Here is a 13,258-nt window from a genome sequence, read left to right as displayed (position 1 = left end):
GGTAAACTGTTCGCTCGCGTCATCCTTGGCAGACTCCAGAAGATTGCTGAGAGGGGTGTACCCCGAATCGCAGTGCGGATTCCACGCACAGAGGTCTACCGTTGACATGGTCTTCTCTCTAAGGCAGCTGCAGGAGAAGTGCAGGGAGCAGAGGAAGCCACTCTACATAGTCTTCATCGACCTGACCAAGGCCTTTGACTTGGTCAGCAGGGATGGTCTGTTCAAACTGCTCCACAAGATAAGCTGTCCTCCATGGTTACTCAAGATGATCCAGTCGTTCCACGAAGACATGAGAGGAACCATCCATATGACAGCGCATTATCGGATGCTTTCAGGATCAGGAGCGGCGTCAAACAAGGATGTGTGCTTGCTCCGACATTGTTCAGGATCTTCTTCACACTCCTCCTGAAGCATGCCTTAGGATCTTCAACAGAGGGCATCTTGCTGCACACAAGATCTGATGGGAAACTGTTTAATCTTGCCAGGCTGAAAGCTAAGTCTAAGGTGTGGGAAGTCCTCATCAGAGATATGCTGTTCACAGACGATGCTGCTGTAGTGTCTCACACAGAAGACCAGCTTCAAAAACTGCTGGACTAGTTCTCCAAAGCGTGCAAGGAGTTTGGGCTTACCATCAGCCTAACGAAGACAAATGTACTCGGTCAGGATGTTGCTGAATCCCCATCAATCAGCATTGACAACTATACGTTAGAGGTCGTCCACGAGTTCGTTTACCTCGGGTCCACCATCACTGACACCCTGTCGTTGGACACTGAGCTAAATAGGAGGATCAGAAAAGCGGCCACAACTCTGTCCAGACTCAGCAAGAGAGTGTGGAATAACAACAAGCTGTACGCTCACACCAAAATGCAAGTCTACAGAGCATGCATCCTCAGCACCCTCCTTTATGGCAGCGAGACTTGGACCCTGTATGCCCACCAGGAAAAGAGGCTGAACGTCTTCCACTTGCGCTGCCTCAGGCTCATCCTTGGAATATCATGGAAGGACAGAGTTACCAACACTGCCGTCCTCAAGCAAGCTAGAATCCCAACCATGCACACCCTCCTCAGGCAGCGTCGACTCCTCTGGCTTGGCCACGTCCACAGGATGAACGATGGAAGGATTCCAAAGGACATCCTGGATGGTGAGCTAGCCTCTGGCAAAAGACGTCCCCGACGCCTCCAGTTGTGTTACAAAGATGTCTGCAAGAGAGACCTCAGAGAGGTAGACATCGAGCTGGACAATTGGGAAGAACTAGCAGACGATCGCATCAGATGGAGGCAGGGGTTACACAAGGGCCTTCAGAAGGGTGAGTTGAAGATCAGACAGCTAGCAGAGGAGAAGCGAGCGCACAGAAAGCACAATAAGGACTTGCCAGACATCCACTACATCTGCAAGAGATGCAGCAAGGACTGTCACTCTCGTGTGGGTCTTCATAGTCAGAGTAGACGCTGTAAATGAAGTCCTCAATTGAAACTATAAAGGGCGCGATCCATAGTCTATGCAGACTGAAGGATGCCTACTCGCTACTACAATTATTTGTGGGTGGGACAGGTGGCTCCAGGAAGCAGGCTCCCCTCCCCGCCAGCCTGTTGGAACCGGGACATGGAATTTAAACCTCATCCCAACTCCAAAAGGCTCCCGCCTGCCCTCCCACTTGCCACTGCAGCATGTGGGGGGTGGGGGTTCCCTGCCAGCTTGCTTGGGCAGGGAAGCAGCAGTTCAGCTGCCTCCTGGCACAAACAGGGTCCTGTGGGGGAGTCAGCATTTCACCTCATGTTGGCTCTGGAAAGAGCCAGCACGGGGGGAAGTTGACCAACCCTGCTCCAGGTGGGACTCAGGCACCCTAGTACAGCCCAATGGCCAAAGTCAATAGGTTTAGTAGCCTTAATGATCACATTTGCCCCAGGAAAACAGGGCAATCCTGCCTAGTGGGCTGAGTCAATAGATCTGCCTTTCTCAACAGGGCAGTGAGGGCTAGTGGCCAAAGTCAGTAAAGTAAGCCTTGTTTGCAGGGCCATGAGGCTCACTAGCCAACATCAACGGGGGACTAGAAGGCCTCAGAGCTGAAGTCCATAGATTTTTTTCCTCAGCAGGGCAGTGATGATTAATGGCTAGAGTCCATGTATGCACCCCTCATAGCTGGACAGCGAGGCCTGGTGGCCAAAGTCAATAGGGTCACCTCTCCTAGCAAGACAGTGAAGCCCAGTAGCCACAATCAGTACATTTAACCCCAGGGAGGCAGGGCAATCAGGCCTGGCAGACAGAGTCCATAGATTTGAATTCTCGACAGGGCAGCCAAAGTCGGTCAGGACAGCGGCTATCACACGGAAGGGAAGGGGTGGTCCAGGCTGTCCTTCTCCACTGGACCCCAGCCCAGGGCCATCGTAGCGGCAGGGGTGCATGCCACTGAGTTGTTGGGGAAGGGAGTGTTCCCAAACAAAACACAGTAATTCAAAGCTCTGGTTCTTTAACCAGGCCCCTGTCTAATTCTCCAGGGCTGCTTCTTATCATAGTTCCTGTTGCTACAGTCCGGGCATCTCTGCTGTCTCTTAGGTCCCTGCTCTGTGCTATCCCCAGCGACTCCTGACACAGTGTAGCCTTGATAGGCACCTCAGAGTCTGCTTGTGTTACAGCATCTCCAGCCCCCCTGGCTTTAGATTTCAGCTGGAGCTAGCAGGGCACATCTTTCCTCCCCAGCAGCATACCAGTGAACCTGTAGCATGCCCAGTAGAGAAAAGGGTGCATGGGTTCTTCAGCCTGCAGTATGGGGTTAACCTTTCCCCATCCTGTGCAGGGTGAGTGTGCCCCATCACAATGACAATGAACTTTTTTCAGTGAAAAATGAAACCTAATTTTTTGACAGAAAGGTTTTTCTTTCAAAAACTCTTCAGTCTGCTCTATTATTAAAGCAGTGGTCTTAGGCAAGTAGCAATGACTCTGAGTTCCAAAGGTGAATTCTGCATTGCATACAAACATATTTCTTTCTATCCCTTTAAGTCTGTTGCCTTCTAACTTTATTTGACTGCCTTCCTGGGTGTATATTCTTCTAATAAAGTGTGAGTCACAGCATCCAACTGGCCTTCTAGCTACGATCTATTTTATATCTCTCTATCTCAGCTCTTCTTTTTCCTCTTGCAAAATAACTGAGCCTCCTTATACTTGTACCTCACATAACATTTTTTCGCCCTAGCCACTCATCTATAAATTTTCTTTGCATCACTTTTGAACAATTTAATGTCTCCTATTCCTTGTTAAATATGAATTGACCAAAAGGAATAGAATTCCAGATGAGGTTATGTCACCGTGCCTCAGTGTGTCATAGCTGAGGTTGCCAAATTCCGGATGAATTGCTGAAAAACTAGGGCCGACACACCCCAGACTGCTGATTATTCTTCAATCAAATATACCAAGCCAGTGACAAAAGTAAACTTCTGTCTCACCACATTGATTAACAAGAAGTCAAAAATGCAGTCTCCTTTCATTTTACCACCCAGACACTAGACTTTACGATGAGTAGTTATTTAAAACACATTTAATCAAACAAAGAGTCCTCACCCCGAGAGATCAACCACATAAGCCGTCAATATATAACCCAAAACTTACCCTGTAAGTACTCTGCTGCCACTTTTTTAATATCTAAAGGTTTATTTAAAAGAGAGAAAAAGCAAAGAGTTAAAATGGTTGAGATTTGTAGGCATGAATTTACAGACTGCTGGCTTGTAAAGTCACCAGTAATCTCCAAAAAAAATGGCATGTCCTACCCTTAGTCCATTGTTGAGGATACTTATTTTAATGAAAGTCTACGGTCCAGAGATCTGAGCAGGAAAGAGGCAAAACAGAGATGATTCAAGGTTCCTTTTACGCCTTCTCCCATGTGGAGAAACTGCTCTCAGTCTTTATGGAAAATTACAGTCACAAGACCTGCTCACTTACCCTTGCATGCTTTGATGACTTACAGGAACAGTCATTACCCATATTCTGCCTAAAGAGTCCATAGGAAGAATCACCAACTGAGGACACGGTTCTTCTGTGGCCATTAGGAAATCTAAGTGTTCTTTAACAGGCCATCAATTTTTAGTAGTTCATTCACAGTATGCTGGCCAGACTGGATGTAAATTACCTTGTCAATGTTATACCAGGTAGTAGGCATCCTTCAGTCTGCATAGACTATGGATCGCGCCCTTTAAAGTTTCAATTGAGGACTTCATTTACAGCATCTATTGTGACTATAAAGACCCACACGAGAGTGACAGTCCTTGCTGCATCTCTTGCAGATGTAGTGGGTGTCTGGCAAGTCCTTATTGTGCTTTCTGTGCGCTAGCTTCTCCTCTGCTAGCTGTCTGATCTTCAGCTCGCCCTTCTGAAGGCCCTTGTGTAACCCCTGCCTCCATCTGCTGCGGTCGTCTGCTAGATCTTCCCAGTTGTCCAGCTCGATGTCTACCTCTCTGAGGTCTCTCTTGCAGACATCTTTGTAACGCAACTGGGGGCGTCCAGGAGGTCTTTTGCCAGAGGCTAGCTCACCATCCAGGATGTCTTTTGGAATCCTTCCATCGTTCATCCTGTGGACGTGGCCAAGCCAGAGGAGTCGACGCTGCCTGAGGAGGGTGTGCATGGTTGGGATTCCAGCTTGCTTGAGGACGGCAGTGTTGGTAACTCTGTCCTTCCATGATATTCCAAGGATGCGCCTGAGGCAGCACAAGTGGAAGACGTTCAGCCTCTTTTCCTGGTGGGCATACAGGGTCCAAGTCTCGCTGCCATAAAGGAGGGTGCTGAGGATGCATGCTCTGTAGACTTGCATTTTGGTGTGAGTGTACAGCTTGTTGTTATTCCACACTCTCTTGCTGAGTCTGAACAGAGTTGTGGCCGCTTTTCCGATCCTCCTATTTAGCTCAGTGTCCAACGACAGGGTGTCAGTGATGGTGGACCTGAGGTAAACGAACTCGTGGACAACCTCGAACGTATAGTTGTCAATGCTGATTGATGGGGATTCAGCAACATCCTGACCGAGTACGTTCGTCTTCTTTAGGCTGATGGTAAGCCCAAAGTCCTTGCATGCTTTGGAGAACTGGTCCAGCAGTTTTTGAAGCTGGTCTTCTGTGTGAGACACTACAGCAGCATCGTCTGCGAACAGCATGTCTCTGATGAGGACTTCCCGCACCTTAGACTTAGCTTTCAGCCTTGCAAGGTTAAACAGTTTCCCATCAGATCTTGTGTGCAGCAAGATGCCCTCTGTTGAAGATCCAAAGGCATGCTTCAGGAGGTGTGCGAAGAAGATCCCAAACAATGTCGGAGCAAGCACGCATCCTTGTTTGACGCCGCTCCTGATTCTGAAAGCATCCAATAATGCGCCGTCATATTGGATGGTTCCTTTCATGTTTTCGTGGAATGACTGGATCATCTTGAGTAACCGTGGAGGACAGCCTATCTTGTGGAGCAGTTTGAACAGACCATCCCTGCTGACCAAGTCAAAAGCCTTGGTCAAGTTGATGAAGGCTATGTAGAGTGGCTAAACCCATATTAAGCATAGACCTGTACAGATAATATTCATAACTTCAGATACCAAAAGAATACTTGCGTATAACCAAGACAATCCTACTCAGCAAGTCATAACTCTTCCGTTGACAGCTTACATGATATACCAGGTACAGGATTTGCTGCAGCTGTTTAACAGTGGCAATATTAATTATATAAATGGTCATGTTTCAGGTATCACAGGATATAGCTTCTGTTCACACAACCACAATATTTTCCATATTATTCTTCATTTTCTCCTTAGAGCAGTTTAGCATCTTACTTGCTTATTTGCCCACCTTTTTGGATTGAGCAGATATTTTCACTGAGCTGTCCATTCTGATACCTAGGTCATTTTAATAAGTCTCAAAGGCATTCATTTTGTCTCACAAGCCCGAAGACTGAAGTACTGTAAATCTTCACCTCGAAAAAAATGCAAATGTACTAAATGTATTATAACAGAGATCACTAAATTCTTGGATATGAACAATAATTGGACCCAATTGCAAGGTCATTTGTTTACAGTGGCAATGTGTAGAAGTTATATGTTTGGATGGTGTACTCTGTATTGAATATAGGCTATGCTGGCCCTAATGGGGGGAAAAGTTACATGAGTTGTGGTTTATAGGCAATACATGTCATTGAATAAAATGTTTATAGCATCTCAATAAGCAGCAGTGTTCCCGTCTAAAGCATAGTGACTTTGTTTACACTACACGGCTTTTATTGACATAGCCATGTTAAGACAGCCTTGTTGCTGCAACTTGGGCAACGTAGCTGCTGTTTGCTGGCTCTTCTACCAACAAAATACTTTGACCCCCCACAATGCATTGGTCACATTGGCACTTGCTGCAGCAATTCTTTTGTCTTTCAATGAGAGTGGGGAACAGAACCTTCTGAATGACAAAGTTTTGTTGTTCATTTACCAGAGCAGATATAGCAAGTGTTTTAGGCTCTTCCTTTGCAAATGTCTCTGGTACAGAAGCACCTACAGTCACTTCAAGAAAAAGAAGAAAGGAAGTAGAAGCTGCTAAACTACTCACCAACACTTTCCAGGCTATTAACATTGTTGGTGTTTTGTTGGGGTTTCTCAAGAACAAGAGAGTCATTGTTCAAATGGATGGTGGATGTCCAATTAAAATGAAGGGATTATTTCCAGTCATGGAACATCACATCTCATTGGCAATCCTGTGCAGTTAGTACACACTCATTGCCTTCTGTGATACAAGACAACATACCATACTTTGTTAGCTCTTTTCCATAGTGCTTTTTTGAATTGATATGAATGCCATTTGACTAGATCAACATGGTGAACTATATTAAGCATTTATACCATGTACAATCCCATTTGGTCCTTTCATGTTGAATGACACTCATGTATTCATACCAAATGTCTCAATAACGAGAAGACCTACAAGCTATTTTCCATTGCTAGTGGCTAAGAATCTATGGTGCATTGTATTTTTGAGACAAATACTAAATCCTCTATTTGCCATTTGAATAATGGCTATCTATCTCCAGTTGAAACAGTTCACACATTGAAACAGTAATCACCAACATTAAGCATAAAAATATGCTGCTATATTTATGCTGTACATAAAAATTGTCCAGAAAATGATCATGCCTAGAACTTTGGCTGGTACAGAACTGGTTCAGATAGTTTATGATCTGTTAATTTTTCTGTATATTTTAAAAGGATTTCATAAAAAAAGGGTGTGAAAATTAACAAAGCAAGAATACAGAAGAAACAGCCCTTCTGAATCACAAGAAGCTCACTAACTCTTTTTGGACATCTGGGAAGGTAATCAAAATGTGTGCTGATTCTAGCTGGTTTCTTGCATCTGCAGGGTTCTGGTGGCATAGTGCTATGAAGAATGCTTGGAAGCAAAGGCAACTTGATGGACTAATGTTAAGGGAAGTGCACATCCGAAGTTTGGATGACACCATGTAAATGCAGCTGATTCCAGCTGTGTTCAGGACTGGGAAACACAGTTCTTTGGCAACAACTTTCTAGATCTCTGTGTTTCAGGCAAAGAAGCCAGGCCTTGGAGTCCTTGCTGGTCATAGAAGACTTGAGAATCTTGGCATAGGGAATTTACATACATGGCTTTTCTTTCCAGTGGTGATGATAGCGAGGGCTTAGGTTGGCACATGTGGAGAATAAATCTGGGGTGTACTCTTAGGGCACTCAGAAGTTAAGGCAGACCCCCTTACATTTGAGTAACAGTTCATCAGTCTTTGTGATCACAGGGGTTACGTTCAGGTGATTTATCAGTTAAGCTTTGGACTCAATACAGTATTTCCTCTCCAGCAGGAAACCATTACCTATCTGGCCACAGGAAACGTTTAAAGTTTTCATACTAATGAATCTCTCTCCCTGTTGCCTGTGTGAACCATGAAGATTGTGAAGATACAAGTATTTTCCATCAAGATTATGAATAACGCTACTTGGCAAACTATCCTATAACAAAAAAATAAGCCTCTGACTTTTTTTGGTGACTTTACATACAATGTGCCTTAATTACTGGCAAGCATGTCAAGAGCCTATTCCCACATGTGTCAACACTTCCTTAATACACTGTAATTCATCATGTTAGCATGGCAGAAACAAGGTACTCTATATCTTTACGTACATCCTTCTCCAAGTTTTGGTCCTGCACTGCGTATTAAATGAACGCAAAATCTTCGTCTAGTGAACAAAGAACAGACCACAGCATCGAAACAGTAAGGTCCCTCGAGTCAATCAAAATCATACATCACAGAGCACTTTATCATATTCTTCACAACACTGCCTAAATCCAAGAAGCACTGCTTTATTGTCAGAAGGACATTCACTTAATAACAGTAATAAATCCTAAGAGCAAGCTAATTTTAGACAGAAATCTTGGCTAAGAGAGAACCCTATCATTTCCCACTCCTGACATTTTTATTCATTGAGTTCATTTTCATGCTAGTTGTGTGATTAAATGCAGATAGGGATTTATTTCTTTTTAATAAAAAATACAGGATTCTGAAAAGTGCCAAAATAGCAAATAAGGGACCCAAGCTTTTCCCCCACTGAAATCAACAGCAGTTTTGTCATTGACATCAATGGAAGTGGGATCGAAACTCTGTTGGAAGAAACCAAAAAGTTTAAAATCCCATTTGAACAATCTTTGTTTGGACCATCTGTTAAACTTCCAGTAGTTCCAGGGGCAAAACTGAGAAACCAGTGTGATTCCTTTTCTGATCTGTCTGCATGGACTTCCTGGGCAAAAATGTATGTGGCTGTATAGGCAGCCATCTCATTAAGGAGCAGGTGAAAATAAAACAACCCACAGTGTGTTGAAGTGAGATGTTTCATTTGTACTCATAAATTAAAGTGCTGGCTGTAACTTTGTATTGCAGTTTTATAGTCAACCATGATACGGTCCAGCCTCATCTTACAGATCCCCTTCTTCCAAAACCAAGGATGTGTGATTCATTACTGAGGTGTAGTATAATAAAAAATGATTTTTGAGAAATGTCCCTCGCCAAGATCCCAACTGAAGATTGGTGTACTGTAATGGGAAGCACTAGGCCTGGTGAAGGCCTCAGGGTTCCACCTCAACTATCCCAGGGAAAGAGCAGTAGAGAGATCCATCAAGAGGAGGCTAGAATGGCTGCAGGGAAGCAGCCAATCGGGGCCCAGGAGGGCCATATAAAGGGAGCTGCAGAACAGAAGTCAGTTGCTGCAGGAAGCTGGAGAAAAAAGACTGCATAGCTGGCTGAGGGAACAGCAGTACACCAGACAGCTATGTCAGGGAAATGAGTTGGGATGGGGAACAAAAAGCTGCTGGCTGGCTGCTAGGATTGAGCCAGACAGATTGTTAGAAGGGGCCAGGGAGCAATGAAGAAGCTCGTGACTGGCTGTGAGGACTAAGTATGGACTTGGTCTGGGGAAGGCCGCAGAAAGATGGTGTCTTTAGGGAGGAAGCCCTGGGAGTACAGCCTCTCGCCAACTGCTGGGCTGTGGACAAACCCAACAAGAAGGGTGCTTGTGAGAGGCAGCAGCTGACCCTGTTACAATGCAATTCTCCTCAAAGTGAAATTGTCTTTCCTGGGAGCCATCCACCTAAAAATAAGTTTGGGCTTGATAAAAACAGGCACCCAATCTCTCCTTGATAGCAAACGCTGCAAACCACGATGGGTGAAACCACTGAAAAACAAGACATTCTGACGTTGCTAATGCCACTATGAAAGCAACGTGACTCCACTGAAATCAGCTACATCACTCTGGAATCACTCATATAAATGAGATCAACATTTGGTACTCTGAGAAGTTTGTATTTTTAAAATTGGCTTGACTGGTTTCCTCCATATAAACATTTATTATGTTTTTACCTGAAACTGAAAAAAACTTAGGGCAGGGTTCTCTGGTTTCCTGTGGCTGCCTTGAAATGGTCTGCCGATGCAAAACATCACTATACCGATCTTAATTGACTTATTACCAGGGCTTTTATTGTGCTGGAACACTGTACTGGCACCTTGGTAGCCCCAGCTGGCATTCCCAACCACATGGCGGGGGGACCCACCAGCCCCGCGGCTGGGAACCAGCTGGGATGCGGCGCCCTGCCGGCAGCCCCAGATGTGGGAACCTGTCCAGGTGGCAGGGGGACCCTGCTAGCTCCATGCCGGGGAGCTGGCTGGGACACAGAGCTCCACTGGCAGATCCAGCCCCAGGGACACAGCCAGGATGCAACGCCTCACTGGCAGCTCCAGCCCTGGGGCCCCGGCTGGGCCGGGGCAACCCCGGCGTCCCTGGAACTGGGAGCTGGAGGGGTACAGAGCCCTGCCAGCGGCTCCAGCCCCAGGGACCTGGCTGGCCCAAGGAACCCCAGCGTCCCTGGAACTGGGAGCTGGAGGGGTGCAGAGCCCCACCAGCAGCCCCAGCCATGGGAACCCTGGCCAAGGGGAAGGAGGCAAGGAGCCATCTGTGTACTGGCTCCTCTATTTTCTTTTTTTCTTTTTTTACCAAAAGCCACTGCCTATTATGAGGGGCTCATATCTGCTTTGCCTCACTGGGGCAGCCCAAAGAGACTGATGTACCTATGAAACTGGTGCATAGTTTGTTTCAGCTACCTAACAGATGTACCCAGCATTGCTCAGCTCCTTAACTTAAGACAGGTTTAGAAAGTAAATGAAAGGTGTACCTTCTTTTCCAAAGATTGTAGTTTCAAAAATGAAGACCAGGGAAGGCTGGCCCGAGGATTCGGGGTGAGGGGTCAAGGGTGGGTGGCTTAAGGCAGAGGATTAGTGGGGGTTCAAGGTCAGGGGAGCTCAAGGCAAGGGGTGGGGGTGCAGAAGTCAAGGCAGGTGGGAGGTGTGGAAGTTAGGGCAGGGGTCTGGGGAAGGGGCTGAGAGGCGCTACCAGGGCCACCTGTGGTGGTGAGGATGATACTGCTACGGTGGCAGCTCCTTCCATGGGGCCAGGGTGGTGTTCCCTGGCCAGTGGCTCCTTCTGAGGGGGCCAGGACTATGCTCGTCCAGTACCTCCTCCTGGGAGGGTGTGATCCAGGGCTGCATGCTTGTTGGGTGGGGGCTGGGAGCTCTGCAGGTTGGCCCCAGCCTCCAGCTACCCCTAGCCTGCAGCCTCTGGGGGCCAGCACTCTGGGGGCATCCCCCTGCCTGCTGCTGCCCCCCAGGCCTGCAGCTTCTCCAGGGAGTCTTTGCTTGGGGTAATGGCTGCCAGGCCCATAGACTGTGGGGGGCGAGGCAGCACTCTATGGGCTGACCCCAGCCTCCAGCAGCCCCCCTAGCCCTGCACTGGTCGGGGGGGGTCAACACTTTGGGGGATACTCCCAGCACGCAGTGGCCCCCTCTGTCCTGCAGCCTGTTTGGTTGGGTGCTCCAGGGGATGTCTAGGCTCCAGGAATTGCCCCCAGCCTCTAGTAGCCCCCATTTGGTCTGCAGGCTGTGGAGGGGGTGCTTTTGGAGCTGCCCCCAACTTCAAGCGGACTCCCCCGCAGCCTGCAGGCTCTCTGTGTGTGAGGGGAACAGGCTCCAGGGGGCTGCCCCTCTTCAGCTGTCCCTTGGCTTTCATAGTCTTCAGGCTGCCTAGGGAGTTGGGGAGCCAGGCTCTGGGGAGCTACCGTTTCTCTAGCTGCCCCCCTCTGGTCTACAGACCATCTGGGTAGGACCAGGCTGCAGGGGGCAGCCCCTTTCCCTTTAGTCACAACCCTCCCCTGCAGTCTGCAGGCTGTCTGGGGGTGGCAGACTTCAGTGGTCTTCCCCCTACCAGCTGCCCACCATGGCCTCCACGTTGTGCAGGTGGGGCTAGGCTCCAAGGGCTACTCCTACTCTTCAGCTGTCACTCCCCAAAGCGGCCTGCAGGCTGTCTGAGTGGGGCAAAGTTCTGAGGCTGCACCTGCCTTCCAGCAACCCCTCTGGCCTACAGGCTCTCTGGAGGCTGTTTGCCCTCTGGCAGCCCCCTCTGCAGCCTGTAGGCTCTCCATGGGGGTCGGGCAGGGGCAGGTGCTGGATTTAGGACAAGAGAGCTACTTTACCTGGTCTATGTGGGTGTCAAGATGGTGGAACCCCAGCCCTGCTGACTTCTTTCTTGGTGCTGCCGCTGTCCCCAGTGGCCACTCTCAGTGTCACATCCCTCCTATCTGTGCCCCTCTCTTTCTCCTCCCTCCTCCTTCCGCCTCCTCATTTTACACGTTCTGGGAACTCTGGGATTTCAGGCATTTTCTACTTTCCAGGCATAACCAAATCCTGACCTTGGTTTAAGTTCAGGTGAGAAGAAGCTGCATACCAAATTTTGTGGTCATAGCTCTTACTGTTTAAGAGGAGTTCTTGAACACATATTGCACAGACAGACACTCATATCTATCTATCTATCTATCTATCTATATTTAGATGTGGGTAGCAGGCATTGCTAGACAAATAATTTTAACCAGTAGCTTAAAAATTTTTACTTCTTTTTCTGTTTACAAATTTGCTAAGGATGGATTGCAATTTTCTTTCGTTTGTTCATTGTTTAGAATTATTCAGCATTATTCACCAAATAATTTCGATGAATAATGCTTGATCTGCAGCTTGTTGGCTCTCAGTGTATTATGCTCATTTGCTGTTTGAAATTCAAGCTGTTTTGGCTGGATATATGGGTCACAAAACTTGTTTCCTGAATATGTGTGTTAACTCCTAGAATCTGTTTTCCGATGAGACTACTCATAATTACACATTTGAAATTTATCTGGCGGAAATATTCTGCAATGTTCACTTGTAAGTGATTTTGGTGAACATTCATGCACTCAAGCTTGCCTACTTGACTACTAGTGGAAAATGAACACACAAGAATTGTAAACAATCAGACACATTTTGTACCAAATCTAAATGACTATTTTGAGCAATTTTTGCAGTATTCATCCTTATCTACTAGGCTTTTGGTGTTTTTGAATACTCCTGAAAAGAAAAATCTGGGACCATTGTGCTACTAAATGGATATTAGGATCTCTAGACACCTCTGATTCCAACAAAGTTAAATTCTGTAGAACAGAGCTGGCCCAGCTGGTGGGTGGGGCCCAAGGCAGCATGCTGATGGTGGGACCCAGCCAACGGATGTTATAATCAATTGTAGCTCAGGCCCCTGAAGGCACAGGGCCCAAGGCAACAACCTTTGCTCACTTTGTCCACAGGGAGCACGTGGTAGGACATTTGAGTGGGCATCAAGTACAGAGCCCTAGCTCCATAGCATCAATGAACACACTAGACCAGAAAGAGAAGT

Source organism: Carettochelys insculpta, chromosome 1 (assembly GCF_033958435.1).
Source record: "Carettochelys insculpta isolate YL-2023 chromosome 1, ASM3395843v1, whole genome shotgun sequence".
Taxonomy (NCBI): domain Eukaryota; kingdom Metazoa; phylum Chordata; order Testudines; family Carettochelyidae; genus Carettochelys; species Carettochelys insculpta.
The sequence above is the reverse complement of the archived record's forward strand: the minus strand, read 5'-3'. Positions refer to the sequence as shown.